This window comes from Balaenoptera physalus, assembly GCF_965194825.1.
Source record: "Balaenoptera physalus genome assembly, chromosome: 1".
Taxonomy (NCBI): domain Eukaryota; kingdom Metazoa; phylum Chordata; class Mammalia; order Artiodactyla; family Balaenopteridae; genus Balaenoptera; species Balaenoptera physalus.
Window position 1 is genome coordinate 97,106,167 of NC_138882.1, and position 17,578 is coordinate 97,123,744.

General features: G+C 41.1%; 2 protein-coding genes and 1 long non-coding RNA gene across 3 annotated transcripts in view; 2 read left to right on the forward strand and 1 right to left on the reverse strand.

Annotated features, from left to right (window-relative positions):
* Window positions 1-43: 43 nt before the first annotated feature.
* LOC309660104 lies at window positions 44-735 on the reverse strand. The gene is made up of 2 exons (XR_014263136.1): window positions 621-735; window positions 44-333 (listed from the first exon to the last, which is right to left on the reverse strand). It is a non-coding gene; the product is annotated as an uncharacterized lncRNA (long non-coding RNA).
* Window positions 736-1,058: 323 nt separating this feature from the next.
* SLC16A1 (solute carrier family 16 member 1) overlaps window positions 1,059-17,578 on the forward strand; it is a 34,466-nt gene continuing 17,946 nt past the window's right edge. Inside the window, exon 1 of the mRNA XM_082459249.1 lies at window positions 1,059-1,199. The gene's annotated coding sequence lies outside the window, so the exon portion shown is untranslated. The remainder of the gene's footprint in view (window positions 1,200-17,578) is intronic.
* The window catches only part of LOC309659507 (monocarboxylate transporter 1-like), a 147,179-nt gene continuing 130,662 nt past the window's right edge, over window positions 1,062-17,578 (forward strand). Inside the window, exon 1 of the mRNA XM_082459364.1 lies at window positions 1,062-1,199. The gene's annotated coding sequence lies outside the window, so the exon portion shown is untranslated. The remainder of the gene's footprint in view (window positions 1,200-17,578) is intronic.

Consider the following 17,578-nt stretch of genomic DNA (forward strand, 5'->3'; position numbering starts at 1 on the left):
CATTCTTGGCACTTCTCAAAAGAAATACCTCTGAGACATCAGAAGCACTCCATGATTATTTAATTTGATCACTTCAACAACACCATAGGGTTGTGAGGATAGTTCAGGTGAACTGCTAAGAATACAATCGGCCCTTCAGAACTGTGAGCTATAATTATACTTTGTCCCAAATCCTCAGCATCCATAAAAAGTTGGCCTCTCTGCAGTCTCATTTCTTCATATTTCCGACACACAGACCCTCCCTTGGGACCAGTGTCGCCACCGTCAGACGTGCTCTTCTCTCCCGACTTCTGCCTTTATACCCACCATTCACCAAATGCTACCGACCAGGCTCTGTAGGAAGAAGGTTCCATAAATTCTCTCATCAAAGCCACCAAAAGCCCTTCTGAGGTCGCTTCTACTACTGTTGCCATTTTAGGGAGCAGGAAACAGGCCCTGAGGGTTTGAGCGACTTCCCCGAGGTCACGGAACTCAAGCAGCGAGCCCACAGCCCACGCTCTTAACCTCTAGCCCTCGCCCTCTTCCCGGGTCGGAGGTGCACCCGCGTCCACTCAAACCCCGCCCAGTCCCCCACTTCCAGTCACTTCCCCGCTCTTCCGCGCGCCCATCTCCCCCCACACCTGAGTCAGGCCCCGGGGGGCACGCCCCATCCGTCCTTAGCGGTTTCCCCCTTTTCTCTGGCAGAGACTGAGGGCGAGATCGACGTTGGTGTCCCAGATGCGAGGAGGTCACCCCGAGGTCCTCCGACGGCTGGCCGAAAGGGCGAGTCCCTCACAGCAGTGCGGCAACGCAGTCGGCGTTGCAGAGCGGGGCGCAGCTTTCGGGTCTTGCCGGGCCGCCGGTCACGTGGCGGGGAGGGGGCGCCAGCGCGCGCGAGAGAGTGAGCGGGCGCGCGCCTGAGAGCTGTGGAGGCGCGAGCCGCGGTTCGGGTGTAAGTGTAGGGGGGAGGGGGCGGCGGCCGGGAGGGCCGACTCCGCCCCCTGTGCGCATGCTCCGGCCCCGGCCAGTTATAAGGCAGCCTCGCGGTCCCTGCCCGACAAAGTGCTGGCGAGCTGCGACGTGACTACCCGGGCGCGTGGGTTCCCGGGCGAGCAGAGGAGGCAGCCGGTGAAGGACGCTACCTGGACCCTGGGCCCTGCGGGACTCCAGCCGCGCCGCCGCGTCACGTTCACGCTCGGCGCCGCGAGCCGCGCATAACGGTTAGTTGGTAACTGGCGGCCGCGCGCTCGGCCGGGACCCCGCGGTGCCCTTGCTTCCTCGGCTGGGTCGGAGGGAGCCTCGGGGGAGTGGAGAGCTTGGTCTCCGGGGGAGGGGGCGGGGCGGCCGGGCGGGGGCATCTTGGCCGCAGCAGCCACGTGGCCTCGGAGCGCAGCGTTGGTGAAGGAGACCCTGAGGCGCTGGGGACAGCGCTTCTCTCAGCAGAGCTGCAGCCCCGTTGTCAGGTGCGGGCCACCGGCCTGGTCGAGGAGTTGGGTCGAGGTGTCGGTGACCTTGGGGAAGTCGCTTCCCCTCTAGTCTTAAGTAGGCTGCTCCGGAGATGCTTTTGATCTGGGAAAGGATCGACGTGGGGCCGATTCACGTGGTGCCTCGAGACTGCTGGCGGCTTTCTCCCGGGGTAGGGACTCGGGGCGGGAGTTATTTTGGACTCGTGGCACGCCCGCCCCAACCTCCTCGGCCAGCCAATCCTTGTCCCACCTGGCGACTTGGCGGTAGTGGCCTGAGGGAGCTGCAGTCCCCGCAGCCAAGGCGTGACTGCAGTGTCTGAGAGGACTTTGACGAGGGGACGTTGCAACTGGCAGACGCCCGGAGTGGTGCTGACGGTAACTCTTTGTCATTCAACCTGTAGCTGCAGAACGTCCGCCGCAGCGTCCTCGCTCTGGGGCTTTAAGGCGGCCCTGTCGGGAGGAATCTGAAGCATAGCGTTACACTTGGTCTGATGCACCCTTTTTGTTCCAAATACATCCTTTTTTTCCACGTGCGTTTTAACATTTCATTTATTTGTCATGACTTATTTGGTGCGACGAGCAGTTAGTTGCCAAAACTAGTTTGTAATTAATATTAATCAAAAAAACAAACATTACTCCCCAGAAAACAAACGTTACTACTTTAGTTGAGTTTCCAGTTTGCTTATAAACTAGGCATCTACTGATAACAGTAAAATGTTGACAAGCTACTCTATTTGTCAGAACTAGTTTTGAAATTTTTTTTTCAAAAATTATTCTGGTTTCGAAATAAAATGTGTACACTTCAGTGCCCTGATAAAACAAATGTGGGTATAGTTACTAGAGGAATGTCGTGATAGGGTGAACTCTGAATTGTGAGAGAGTTTGAAAGAGTGTAAGTAGGAATTAGCCATTAATAAGCAGTTTTGATGTCTGCTACCAGACCAGTGAGGTGATGCAGAGAGTATGTATTTTAGTGTAGTTTTTTAGTTAGGCACTAAATATACCTATAAATCCGAGTTTTATACCGTAGGGTATAATTTTGCCTTCAAATTGCCATAGATATAATAAAGAATTTAAGACATCTAGCCCTTAAAACAGGTATTGGGTAAGTATTAAAACAAAAGTTGCACTTCAGTAATTCAGGGATTAGATAGATGCTGTTCTTTCATTGGATTGCAGTGATCCTTGTTAAAAATGCAAGTTAATGGTCTGGGGAACATTACCTGAGATCTTTATAGCTGAATAGGTTCAAAGGTTTAGTTGTAAGCTTAACGTAATAGGCCATAGCATACCTAAACAGATTAAAAAGGAAAAAGGATCATGCCACCATAGGATGAACCAACTGATCAATGTTTCAATAGTTTACATATTTTTAACCTTTTAAATATTAATGCATATAACTCTGGAAAAGATGTTAATGACCAGCTAGTCAGTTTCCCTTATTTTATAGATTAGTAAATTAAGGTTGGAGAGGGTAAGTGACTTCTCATCTTAGTTCTGGAAACTTTTTAATGGTTGGGTGGAGATTATGTGTCTTTTGACTCCCATTTAGTGAGTTCAGCGCTCCTGTGCGTTCTCTAAAATATAGATATGAATTATCTCATGCCAAAAAACAGTTATTTTGAATAATAACTTCCCAACTTCTTACGTCCTTCATTCCCACTATATTTTACATCCACTTCATGATATGCATTCCTATGCAGGATTTAGGTCCCTGTAAATGCCTACATGGCCAATCTCATTTTGTTAGAGGACTAGGGAGATGCGACTTGATTTATTATTGGCTGCCAGGCACTAGGATTCAGAGAGAGCTGGGATTCAGCAATGAACAAGTTCTAGCCCTGTCACTCCCAGAGTTTATGGTGTAACTGGAAAACAAATAATATATATAATTACCAGAACAAGTACTCTTTACAAACAAGTATTGAGTATATGATCGAGGAAGTACAGGTTCCTTTGGGAACAAATACTGTATTATGTAGGTGTGAGAAAACTCCCAATTTAGTATAGAAGCAAAGGTAGGCCTCTCCGAGGAAATGCTATTTAACCCGAGAATTGAAGGATGAATAGGAGCTAGATAGGCCAGGGAGTGATAGTGGAAAGAACATTACAGACATGTACTAAAGCTACAGTCGGAGTACAGGGTACATTAGAAAAACGTAAAGAATTTCACCAAAGCTAAAGCATGAAGAGGGAGCAGAGAGAATGGGGAAAGATGGAGGTAGACAATATCAGATAATGAAAGGCCTTATTAGTCATCTTAAGGAAATAGGGAAGGGACTAGGTAAAAAAAAACTTAAGGAAGTGCTCCTGTCTTGAAGCTAAATGAAGCAGTTTAATGGTTTTAAATGGGGCTCGGAATAGCATGATCAGATTTTGAATTTTAGGAATATCACTCTGGATACAAAGTGGAGAATAGGTTGGAGGGAGGCTGTTGGAGTTTTGTGAGACCACAGTGATGGACAAGATGGACAGTAGTGGGAAGATGGAAGAGAGAGGGGAACAGACAGGAGTCAGTGATAGAGCAGATGTGGGAGACTGGGGAAGCCAGAGAAGTTAAAAATATCTCCCAGGTTTCTAGCTTGAGCCAATGAGTTTATTATTTTTCTCCATTTAACCAATATGGACATTAAGAGGTTGTGTGACTAGCCCAGGGCTGTTCAATTTGTAAGGGTTGGAAACAAGACTCAAATCCATTTTTGTCCTTTCTGTGTTTTTGCTGTTATTGATAGTGATTTTTTTCCCTTCTAAATAATTCATTATGGAAAGTTTCAAACCCAATTGAAGTTTCAAACAGCCATTACTGTTTCATCTGTACTCCTACTTACTCCCTGCTGCCCCCTACTGGATTATTGTGAAGCAAAACATTGATATGCATTTCATCTGTAAATATTTCAGTGCATCTCTAGAAGATATGACTCTTAAAAAACCATAACCACAATACCATTATCCCACCTTTAAGCATTAACATCACCAAATAACCAGGCAGTATTCAAATTTTCCTAAATTGTTTCAAAGTAAGTGGTCTGTTTGATTTGGGATCCAAATAAGGTCACACATTACATTTGGTTGGTATGTCTTTTAAACTACAGGTTCCCCTTTTCTCATTTTCCTCGTAAGTTATTTGTTGATGGAACTGGGTTATTTTTTCTGCAGTTTCCCTCATTCTGGATTTTGTTGAATGTCCCTCTGGTATAGATTTAACATGTCCTAGTTTAACATGTTCTCCTATCCCTCATATTTTCTGTAAATTTGTAGCTAGATTGAGGTTGGATTTCTGAGAGGAGGCATGGTGTGGTGGAGAGGGCAAATACAATTCATAGGGGGTGGTGTGTATTTTTCCATCAGGAGGCATATGATGTTTGGTTGTCCCTCATTCTGCTGTATTGATGGCCTAGTTCCGTTATTTCATTAGTGGTTTGCAAATGGCAATAATTTAATTGTGCCTTTAATTCTAACATTCCTTCATAATTGATTAGCTAGAATACCTCTATAAAAGAGAGGTAGTTGGAATAGGAAGGACAAGTTAAAAGTTTGTGTGCTTTAATACAATATCATATATGATCACAACACTTTCTTTTTGGAGAAACGTATTTAAATGTATCAAGATACATCCTCTTTAAAAAACCAGTACATATTTTGTTAGGTTGTTTTTTAGCACTTGATGTTAATGTTTCGAATAGCTTTTAGTATTTGGGATATTTAGAGTTTCTGTTCTTAAATTGGTAGGGATTCTTTTGGTCTTTGTTCTTTCTTGAAGAGCTTATTTGTTCCCATAGCTTTGGGGGAATTTCTGGTAGAATCACTCCCTACCAAATCTAAATCTCTAGCTGTAACCAGATTACAGATTTTAAATTCCTTGAGGACAGGGATTGACTACTCCAGGTAGCCAGACTTAAAATCTGAGTCATTTTAATAGTTCTCCAGTGGGCCCCCCCAACTCTACCAAATGCAATTAAGTGCCAGTCCCTTCTCCCCTTTGTTGTCTCATGTCCACTCCTTCCCACCCCATTCTACTCCCCTTTTTCATTCTTATTACTGCTACCTAATTTAGGCTGCTGTCATTATTAGATTGGTACAGTGGCCTTTTAAGTTGTATGTTACTTATCCTTTAATTTGCCCTGACAAATTTTTCTCCATGCTTTTTTCCTCTAATTTTTTTCTTTTACCTCTCCCTCTCTCTCCTCTCCCTCTTCTCCCTCCTCTTCCTCCTCTTCCCCCTCTTCCCCTTCTTCCGCTTTCCCTTCCCCTTCTTCCCCCCGCCTCTTTCTCCCTCTCTGTTTTTGGTTGTAGGATCCATTTTATAATGGATTTATGGCAGGAAGACTAGTGTAGGTGACCTGTTTGAGCCATAGTGTCTTGCAGACACGTGATTAAAAGAGCAATAATGATCTTTTAGAAATGGTGATTTCTCTCCTGGGGTCACAGTATACACAATAACTACATGAGTTCACATCCAGGACAGTGTGACTGGCTGCATGGGCTAAGCCATTGAAGACTGCTACTGACCTTTTCTGCGGAAACAGTAGGATCCAGCTCCTTTGGTTGTCCACACTCCCTTATTGCTGATCACAACTACTCATAATGTTGAATCTGATTTGATTACAATGATTTAGTCTTCATATAAAGGAGAAATTCCTCAAAATATACAGGCATTGTAAGCTGCATATTTGATTATTTGGTTTTGTTTTGTTTTGTTTTTTTAAAAAATTTATTTATTATTTATTTTTGGCTGTATTGGGTCTTCGTTTCTGTGCAAGGGCTTTCTCTAGTTGCGGCAAGCGGGGGCCACTCTTCATCGCGATGCGCGGGCCTCTCACTGTCGCGGCCTCTCTTGTTGCGGAGCACAGGCTCCAGACATGCAGGCTCAGTAGTTGTGGCTCACGGGCCTAGTTGCTCCGCGGCATGTGGGATCTTCCCAGACCAGGGCTCGAACCCGTGTCCCCTGCATTGGCAGGCAGATTCTCAACCACTGCGCCACCAGGGAAGCCCCCTTGATTATTTGTTGAAAAATATTTCTTCCCTGTGATTTTGCTCTTATATAAATCTTCAGAAGATTATTGATTGAAGGCCTGATGATACTGTTCTGGTGTGTTAAACTATCTTGGATAATAACAGAGCTTAACAGAGCTTTTGTGAATTGCCTTATTGAGCTTTTGAGAATGAAAGCTAAGTTTTTACTTTATTAACTTTCTCTTCTGTTCCCCAATCAGAGGTTTTAACCTGTGATCTGCAGATTGATACTCCATGTTGGATGGAGTTCAGGGAGTCTGTGAACTTGGTTGGGGAAAAAAATTACATCTTTTCATTAACCTCTAAGTAAAATTTAGAATTTATTTCAGCTATGAATGCAAGCAACAAACCATAGTAGTATTGGCAGAACCTGTGACTTTGTCACCAATAGAAATCACATATTTTCGTATCATGATACAGCGGCTGCAGCTATCTTGAAATTGTTCAAATTCATCACTACTTCGAAATTACTGTGGTTATTAGACCCACTGCTAGATCTTATCTAATTTCTTACTTTAAAAATCACATTATATGTTTAAAATTACTGTTTCCAAAGGGAGTTCTATTTTAAGGGCCATAACTTAAATAGGATAATGTGTGTCGTCATTGACTTGGGGGATTTTCTTGCCCTCTTTTGGGTGCTTCAGCAAATATGCTTAAAATTGCTTCAAATCTTGTCTTCAACAGCTCACTATATTAGATTCAGGCCTTTATTTTGCTCAACTGGAGGAACCCCTAAAGATGTTGATGAATCTCAGGTTTGAAATACCTACTCTGTAGGTTAGAAATACACTTACTATTATTATTACACTTGTTATCTATTGTGATTGTGTAATGATGTTATTTGTATTTACTGAATTACCTAGAGAACTACTTACTTGATGTAATAGAGGGAAGAGGAGTGGTTTAACAAATTACCTGTTTCCAGGAAAGTAAAACATTCATTTGAAACTTACGTATTTTTTATATATATATTTGTTTATTTATTTATTTATCTATGGCTGCGTTGGGTCTTCGTTGCTGCGCGCGGGCTTTTTCTCTAGTTGGGGCGAGCGGGGGCTACTCTTCGTTGCCGCGCGCGAGCTTCTCATTGCAGTGGCTTCTCTTGTTGCAGAGCAGGGTCTCTAGGAGTGTGGGCTTCGGTAGTTGTGGCTCGCAGGCTCTAGAGCGCCTGCTCAGTAGTGGCGCAGGGGCTTATTTGCTCCGCGGCATGTGGGATCTTCCTGGACCAGGGCTCAAACCCGTGTCCCCTGCATTGGCAGGCTGATTCTCAACCGCTGCACCACCGGGGAGGCCCCTGAAACTTATGTATTTCTAATAAAGGAACTGATTATTATCTTAACGAGAACACAGATGTATATTGTCAGCAATTAAAAAGGCTATTTAAGTTTAATTACAGTATATTTTGAGGTAATAATGCCGACTTCTTTTTGGTACATCTTTAGTCTCTATTCTTAAAACGCTTTGCAAGTAAACATTTGAGAATGGTGGATAATGCTTTAATTCCAGACAAACAGTACTCAGGTTTTTTTGTTTTTAAATTCTATCTATCTATCTATCTATTTATTTATTTATTTATTTATTTATTTATGGCTGTGTTGGGTCTTCGTTTCTGTACGAGGGCTTTCTCTAGTTGCGGCAAGTGGGGGCCACTCTTCATCGCGGTGCGCGGACCTCTCACTGTCATGGTCTCTCTTGTTGCGGAGCACAGGCTCCAGACGCACAGGCTCAGCAATTGTGGCTCACGGGCCTAGTCGCTCTGCAGCATGTGGGATCTTCCCAGACCAGGGCTCAAACCCGTGTCCCCTGCATTGGCAGGCAGATTCTCAACCACTGCGCCACCAGGGAAGCCCCAGTACTCAGTTTTAATACTTACTCTTTTGTGGTTTGTCTGTTACTAATAAAACAAACAAGAAAACAAAACAATTTAGTTCTTTGAGATAATGAGGGTCAAAGGTAGCGTAATAATGAAGTTCAGGCTCATTCAAAGGATATTTATTAAACCATTATGTGTATAAGAAATTACTAGAAAGGGATGAAGAAATATATATTTTAAAATATGGTTTGAAACTTTTAGGAAGAGAATTAAGCTTTGAAATGAAATGTCAGCATATTACTATGTTGCCTCTAGTCTTCAAAACTTAAAAGTTTTTCATGTGAAACTAAGTATAGTGTTAATTATTTCTGAGTTCAACTCAGCCTTTTGCAAGAAAAGGAAAAACTTTCTTTGTTGTTTGTCTTTTAATGAATTGTAATTCTCCCCATCAAGCTTCAGAATACTGGTAGTGAAGTAGATTCTAATAGAAATACCACCAATTATATTCAAGTATTGATTTATATTCAAAGTAACATAAATGACACAGTTTTGACATCACATCTATTTTAATTCAGCCTATTATATTTCTTCTTTAGATTTTGGAAGAAGGTAGGTCATGTATTAATGAATTGAAATGGTAGGTCATATATTAAATTGAAATGGCCCACTTAGATCTTGATTTGTTGAATATCTATTTGCATTGCTGTAGAAAACAACATATACAGGTATTCCAAAATATAGCCTGGAATTCTGCCAAGCAAAACCTGCTTTTGGAGGACACAGCCTCCAACTTCCCTTTCTTCATTCACTACTACTCACATTCTTATGTTTTATATAAATTTGAAATGGTTTTACATTTGAAAACTCTTGCCCAAGCAAGAAATAAATTAACATGTGAAAGGGAACAGGACTTGGTCTCAACATGGACAACAGCTAGTTTTTTAATCTGCTAGAATCAGGCAAAAATGAAGCATTAAAGAAGGCAAAATCTGCTGGTGTAGTAATAACTCAGAAAGTGAGACTGATCAGATAAGTTCTGTGCCAAAAGTTGTATTCCATAATTTTTTTCTTTTATTAAAACAAAACAAAACAAAATACCTTTCTGCCTGTGTTTCTTAGAGTTCCAGAAAGCGTAACATCACTGGAGGGTTTTTTCTGGTTTCATGTTTTTCCACACTTCTCAAAAACTGGGAGAGTCAGATTCTTTGAATCCTAACATTTGGTCATGGGGGAGGGGTTAGTTGGTTGTTACTTTTTTTTGGCCTCCCCGCACAGCTTGTGGGATCATAGTTCCCTGACCAGGGATGAACCCCAGCCCACTGCAGTGAAAGCATGGGGTCCTCGCCAAGGGACTGTCAGGGAATTCCCTAGCTTGTTGTTGTTGTTGAAACAATACAATAGCCTCTGTCCTTAATTCATGATCTAAAAGCACACGCCTAAGCTAATTAGGGAAATAGTTACTTACAAAGGAAGAAAGAAATATACAACTTATTATCTTAAGAGTTTTCAGAATGCTACCCAAGAAGCATTGAGCTAAAATGTCATGGAAGGGATTAATTCCATGTGGCAAGGTATATTCAGAAAAACAGTAGTGATATTGGTGGGCTAGAACAGAATCTTAGCATTAGATAAATTTCTAATTATGGTATTGTTAGTTAATGAAAAAATAATTTCATTTTTGCAAATTACTAAATGCTTGTGTCACATCAATATGTGGATTTGGAAGAAAATTATACTGTTTTTGCTTTTGTTAGTTTCTGAATTGATCTTTAACACTAAGGTATCCTAAAGCATTGGTGCCTCTTATAAGTATACAGTTGTGTCTGATGTAATAAAGAATTGGTTCTACTAACTTGTCTTAAAGCTTTGATAAAGCAACTATACTCCAATTTTTAAAAAAAGCTTTGAAATATCCATAGAAGTTATTTTCTTTTTTTTTAATGAGCAAACAACTTTGTTTGTCTATTTAGGCCGCATAGCACGGCTTGTGGGATCTTAGTTCCCCGACCAGGGACCCGGGCCACGGGCCACGGAAGTGAAAGCACCTAGTCCTAACCACTGGACCACCAGGGAATTCCCCCATGGAAGTTATTTTCTAATCTGTGGACATCTTCATTTGCCTCCTTATCCCCATATGCAAGCCCCAGTATTAAAGAGCACTTAAACTAACTTGATCTCATGGTTTTTGTTTTAATTATACTGCTATTTCCTAAAATGTATTATAGATGTACAGTACTTTAGCTTCTCTGTTGTGTGACTTTGAGGGTAGCCTAAGTGCCTAACCACACACATTGAGGTGGGATAGTGCCCTGGAAGTTAAGGATTTGCAGTGAAAAGTAAAAATGAATTTGCCACTTCTTTGACTAGGTGTCCACCTTTTACCCAAGGATTTTAATTAATGCTCAGCCCTAAATAATCCACAGACTTGTTATATTGGAGTATTAGCTGCTTTTTAATGTAGAAAAAAATGTAATGTTATTGTCTGTCTTAAAATAAACCTTACCATTGTTGACATACACTGTTCTCAGAGTTCTGAATATTGGTATGATTCTTAGTTTAAAGTGTTTTTGCCACAAAATACAATGAAAGAGGAAAAATAGGCTCTTTTTATTTTTTATAATATGAATCAAAAGCCTTTGAATTTTGCAGAAATTCCATATCTAAAAATCTGTCCTAAATTTCTAGTTCACCGCAGTAGCTTTTTTTTTGTTTTTTTGATGTGGACCATTTTTAAAGTCTTTATTGAATTTGTTACAATATTGCTTCCGTTTTATGTTTTGGTTTTTGACCGCGAGGCATGTGGGAGCTTAGCTCCCTGACCAGGGATTGAACCCACACCCCCCTGCATTGGAAGGCAAAGTCTGAACCACTGGACTGCCAAGGAAGTCCCACCATGGTAGTTTTTATAGAAGAAAAAAAAGTAATAACCCATATGTGCAACAATAGGCGATTTTTTTTCTTTTTTTTTTTAAAGTATGGTACATCCATAGAGTATTTAGCAAATAGTTCATCTCTCTTCAAGGGTAGTATGTATAATTTCTTGTAATGTTGGTTGGATTTACCCTGAATGATAAGGGAGATTCAAACTGTTGGAAGTTTACAAAATCAAGTTTACATTTTTTTTTGTAAGTTCTTCATATGCCATTTGATCAGAGTCATGCATTTTAAAACTGCTGAGTGTTTGCCTAACCAGTGAGAGTAGTTATATTTCTCCTTTTAAACTGCACACCTCAGATTGGGACTCGAACCCGATCGTACCTCTCAGCTGGGACTTGAACCCACAAGCTCTGGCTCAGGAGAGTACTCAAATCCACAGTCTCTCAGCTGAAACCACACACCTGGTCCCAGGACTTAATGAAGCTGAGGTTCTTTATGTCTCAGTGCAGAAGGAATTCAGCGAGAGGCAAAGCAATAGGCAAGAAGTAGATTTATTAAATATAGAATGCTTGGAAGGACACAAGCAGGCAGGCGAGAGGCTCTGCTCCAGAACTAAGTGGGAAAGCAGGTTTATTTAAGGAGATACACATTCCGTAGACAGAGTGTGGGCCATCTCAGAAGGTGAGAAGCCCTGGGAGACACACATTCCATAGACAGAATGTGGTCCATCTCAAAAGGCAAGAGCAGCCCTGGGAGATACACACTCTACAACACACTCCACAGACTGTGGGCCATCTCAGAAGATGAGAGCAGCACTGGGTTATGGGGTTGTTAGTTTTTATGGGCTGGGTAATGTCATAGGCTAACCAGTGGGAGGATTATTCCAATTATTTGGGTGGGAAGGGGCAGGGATTTCCAGGAATTGGGCCACTGCCCATTTTTTGGCCTTTTATGGTCGGCCTCGGAACTGTCATGGTGCCTGTGGGTGTGTCATGTAGCTTGTGCTAATGTGTTACAGTGAGCGTATAATGATGCTCCAGGTCCACTGGCAGTTGAATCTTCCGCCAGCTTGGGCCTAATCAGTTTTTGTCCTGAATGGCTATGACATTCTTTTAAAAGTTGTGCCCTGGGAATTCCCTGGTGGTCCAGTGGTTAGGACTCGGGGCTTTCACTGCTAGTACCCAGGTTTCATCCTTGGTCAGGAAACTTAGATCTTACAGCAAAAAAAAAAGGTTGTGCCCTGCCACCTTCCCTCCTGTCTCATTTTCATTAGTACCTTCTGCTTCTGCTTGTTTGTGGGGTTTTTTTTTTTTTTAATTTGTTTTTTGTTTTCTTCATTTTATTCAATTTCAAAATGGAAAAGAAGGCAAAAGAAGGAGTTTTCCTAGACCTTAAATCATGTGATTTACCTTGGGGCAAGTGGTTCTGAAAGCCATGAAGCTGGACTAAGGCCAGTTATAAAGAGCAGTAAATTAGCTACTTCAGCACCAATAGCTTCAGTAAATCAGCCTTTCTGGATTTGAATGTGTCCATGTGAGTTTTTTTTTAAATTTATTTATTTATTTTTGGCTGCATTGGGTCTTCGTTGCTATGCTCGGGCTTTCTCTAGTTGCGGCGACCGGGAACTACTCTTCGTTGTGGTGCGCAGGCTTCTCATTGCGGGTGGCTTCTCTGTTACAGAGCATGGGCTCTAGGTGCGCGGGCTTCAGAAATTTTGGCTCACGGGCTCAGTAGTTGTGGCACGTGAGCTCTAGAGCGCAGGCTCAGTAGTTGTGGCGCACGGGCTTAGTTGCTCCGCGGCATGTGGGATATTCCCGGACCAAGGCTCGAACCTGTGTCCCCTGCGTTGGCAGATGGATTCCTAACCACTGCGCCACCAGGGAAGTACCTCCATGTGAATTTGAAACCTAAAACTGGTTTACACTTAGTAACAAATTCTTTTCAGATGATTGATTTTAGATGCTTTCTGCTTCTTTTAAGTTCACGTACTGGCCATTGTCATTTTAGGAAATGACAGTGGCTTTGTTTTAAATGTTGATGGAGAAAAGTGTAGAGAACATAATGAATACTATTTCCAGGGGCTTTTCTAACTATTCTGGAGTAGGGGCAGAGCATGAGGGGTAGGGAGCTCAACTTTGGTTTTCCAGATGTTTACTTGCACAATTCCTGAGAGTTATGAGAAAGGGAGAGAAACCAGAAAATCTAGAAGGTGGTTCTTGTCACCACCATCATTGCTAAGAAAAGTTAGGGTTATTTATTGTTTCCCATTGTTCTTTACCCTATCACTTTTTTTCTTTTGACAGTCACTGTACCTCCTTTAATTCTTTTTTTTAAAATATCTTTATTGGAGTATAATTGCTTTACAATGTTGTGTTAGTTTCTGCTGTACAACAAAGTGAATTAGCTATATGTATACAATATATCCCCATATCCCCTCCCTCTTGAGCCTCCCTCCCACCCTCCCTGTCCCAGCCCTCTAAGTCACAAAGCACCAAGCTGATCTCCCTGTGCTATGCAGCAGCTTCCCACTAGCTATCTATTTTACATTTGGTAGTGACAAAGGAGGCAAGAATATACAGTGGAGAAAAGACAGCCTCTTCAGCAAGTGGTGCTGGGAAAACTGGACAGCTACATGTAAAAGAATGAAATTAGAACACTCCCTAACACCATACACAGAAACAAACTCAAAATGGATTAAAGACCTAAATGTAAGGCCAGACACTGTAATACTCTTAGAGGAAAACATAGGCACAGCACTATGACATAAATCACAGCAAGATCCTTTTTGACCCACCTCCTAGAGTACTGGAAATAAAATCAAAAATAAACAAATGGGACCTAGTGAAACTTAAAAGCTTTTGTACAGCAAAGGAAACCATAAAAAAGACAACCCTCAGAATGGGAGAAAATATTTGCAAACAAAGCAACTGACAAAGGATTAATTTCCAAAATATACAAGCAGGTCATGCAGCTCAACATCAAAAAACAAACAACCCAATCCAAAAATTGGCGGAAGACCTAAACAGACATTTCTCCAAAGTAGACATACAGATTGCCAACAAACACATGAAAGGATGCTCAACATCACTAATCATTAGAGAAATGCAAATCAAAACTACAATGAGGTATCATCTCACACCGGTCAGAATGGCCATCATCAAAAAATCTACAAACAATAAATGCTGGAGAGGGTGTGGAGAAAAGGGAACCCTCCTGCACTGTTGGTGGGAATGTAAATTGATACAGCCACTATGGAGAACAGTACGGAGGTTCCTTAAATAACTAAAAGTAGAACCACCATATGACCCAGCAATCCCACTACTGGGCAAATATACCCTGAGAAAACCGTAATTCAAAAAGATACATATACCACAATGTTCATTGCAGCAGTATTTACAATAGCCAGGACATGGAAGCAACCTAAGTGTCCATTGACAGATGAATAGATAAAGAAGATGTGGCACATATATACAGTGGAATATTACTCAGCCATAGAAAGGAACAAAATTGACTTATTTGTAATGAGGTGGATGGACTTAGAGTCTGTCATATGGAGTGAAGTAAGTCAGAAAGAGAAAAACAAATACCATATGCTAACGCACATATATGGAATCTAAAAAAACGGTACTGATGAACCTAGTGGCAGGACAGGAATAAAGACGCAGACGTAGAGAACGGACTTGAGGACACAGTGGGGGAAGGGGAAGCTGGGACTAAGAGAGTAGCATTGACATATATACCCTATCACTTTTTTAAAAAAATCTTCCTGTCGCTTTCAGGCAAACACTAGAGAGTCATAAAATAATAGCTAAGCTAATAGGAAGGCTACTGTGCACATTGTAAGGTTTAAAATATTAAACTTTAATCTCTTTTAGCCTCTGGACTTGAGTATTCCTTCTTCTCAATGGGGCTCTGAATACTGCACCAGGGGGCCTGCTCACATAAATTTACTTTCTGAATGAGCCCTTTTGTTTATAGCTGAGATTTGGTCAGTTTGAAAGAAAATAGTGTGTTTAGATAATGATATTACACACTTTCTGTTAGGTACCATCAGAATTTTTAAGTTAGGAAGTACAGCCATTGGTTGGATGGTGGCAGAACTGTGTTGAATCCACATCTGGTTTTTTGAAGTGTTCTTTTGAAATTTGGATACTCTTCTTATACTTCTTATTTCCTAATGAATCTTTTTAAAGCTTCTTGAAGTTTTAAATCTTAAGTTTTATACTATGGAATAGGGTATTATTAACTTGATAAGGCAAGTTTTAGAGACTAAAAATTGTAACTGCTGTAACTAACTGGGACAAATCATAGCTGGCAACGAAGCTCAAAGTTTAATCACGTCCAGCACGTATTAGCCGTTGGAGTCAGAGCTTGATGTGTTAAGCAGCTCTACCGTCTGTGTGTGGGTGTCTCTCTCTGTGTGTGCAAACATTCTGAGGCAAAGTAATCCTTTTAGTGGTTCTTTGATTGAAAAATTTCAAGTGCTTTTCTCTTTTTTCATAATTAGATGAAGGAAAAACTCAAAATTAATGCCCGGACCGTTCTGTTTAACATAATTTTAGAATCCAGACTGTTCCCTTCAGCAGAACTGAGCTGTTAAATAGCTTTTATTTATATTCATTCCAGTAGAAATTTAAGGAAGCTTCAACATATAAATATTTTTGTCCCACCTGAATCATAGGTAAGTGAAATGCCCTAGGATGAGGTCTTTACTCTTTCACCTGGGTTATATTTTTAATGGAATTATTCGCCAGATTCTCAGATTCAGATACCCTTAACTAAAAATCATCTCTCCTGAGAATAGAGGCCTGAGATCTTCTGCTTCTCCTTTTCTAATTTGCTTTATCCAAAAGCCCTTAGATCTACTACACAAGGAGAGTGTAACTCTCATTTATCCCAGTTCTTACTGTGGTTCACTGCCACAGGCTGTAAAAAATCTCTGGGGCCCCCAAAGAAGGGAACATTCCAGAATACATAGTCCCAGAGAGAAAGAGTCTCGTGACAGGGCTTAAGCAGAAATATTGGAAGAGGCAGGACCTTATTCCATCTGGACAACCCACATCCAGTTGGAGTCTCAGAGGAGTGGAAAGAGGGAATGGTGAAGAAGCAATATTTGAATATATGGTGGCTGAGAGTTTTTCAAAATTGATGGGAATTCTGTTTTGTCGGTGTGATTATCTGTTAGTTTTATAATCTGTATTTTCTCAATAGTGTTTTTTTAAGATTTTTCTCTGGCTTGTTAGATTTCCTTAAACTGTAGGTTCATGTTATTCATGAAGTTTGGAATATACTTAGCCATTAACTCTTGAAAATTGTCTCTTCCCTACTTTCTCTATTCTCTTCTTCCAAAGTCCCATTAGATGTTTGCCAGATCCTCCCATTCTAAACTCCATGTTTCTAAACCTTTCTCATAGCTTCAGAATAAAGGTCTCCCTGAATTTTATTTTCTTCAAACCCATCCTCCAGTTCATTGTGTTTCTTCCCAGCTATGTTCAGTCTGCTTGTTAACCTATTAACTTTGTTGAATATACTTCTCATTTCCAGAAGTTCTGTTTCAAATTAACTAGTCTTTTTATAGTATTTTGTGTGTGTGTGTGTTTTCTTTTAATGCGTTATTTCATGCTTTTAATCATTTTAAGTATCCGTATCCAATGTCTATAGTTCTGGCTGCGTTGGATTGCTTTTACTTCACTCATGGTTAATTGATTCTTGGTGTGTTTTGAAAATTTAGATTGTCAGCTTATACTTGGCAGAGCTTTGTCTGTGGGAAATCTTTGCTAGCAAAATCAAACATAATATATCTCTGGAAGAACCATGGAGGTTTCCCACAGATGTTCCCGTGCCAAGCATAAGCTCACACAGGCCTGTAGTTGTGAATTCTCAGAAGAGAGTCTTCTCTCCTCTTCTTTGTCCTCTTCCTTTTCCTATTCTTTCTTTTAACCATCCAGATAGGCAAGACAGAGGAATTTGCCTGCCATCTTCTTTTCCTTCTGTATTATCTCCCTGTGCCACCAGAGTTTATCCTCCTTGCCACTGTCCTTGATTATATTTTTTGTTTTGATCAGCTGTATTGAGGTATGATTCACATACAATAAAATGTGCCAATTTAAGATGTACAATTTGATGAATAATTACTGCCACAACCATAATAATAGAGCATTTCCATGACCAAAATCAAGTTCTCTTGAAACCCCTTTGCAGTCAGCCTCCTCTCTCCAACCCCCGATCTGTTTTCTAGTACTATAATTTTGCCTTTCCTAGAACTTAATGTAGGCTCATGTCTAGCTTTTTTTCACTTAACATAATGCATTTGTGATTTATCCATGTTCTTGCATGTGTTGGTAGTTGGTTCCTTTTTATTGCTGAGTAATGTTCCATTGTATGGCTATACCATGATTTGTTTATCCATTCACTTGTTTATGGACAT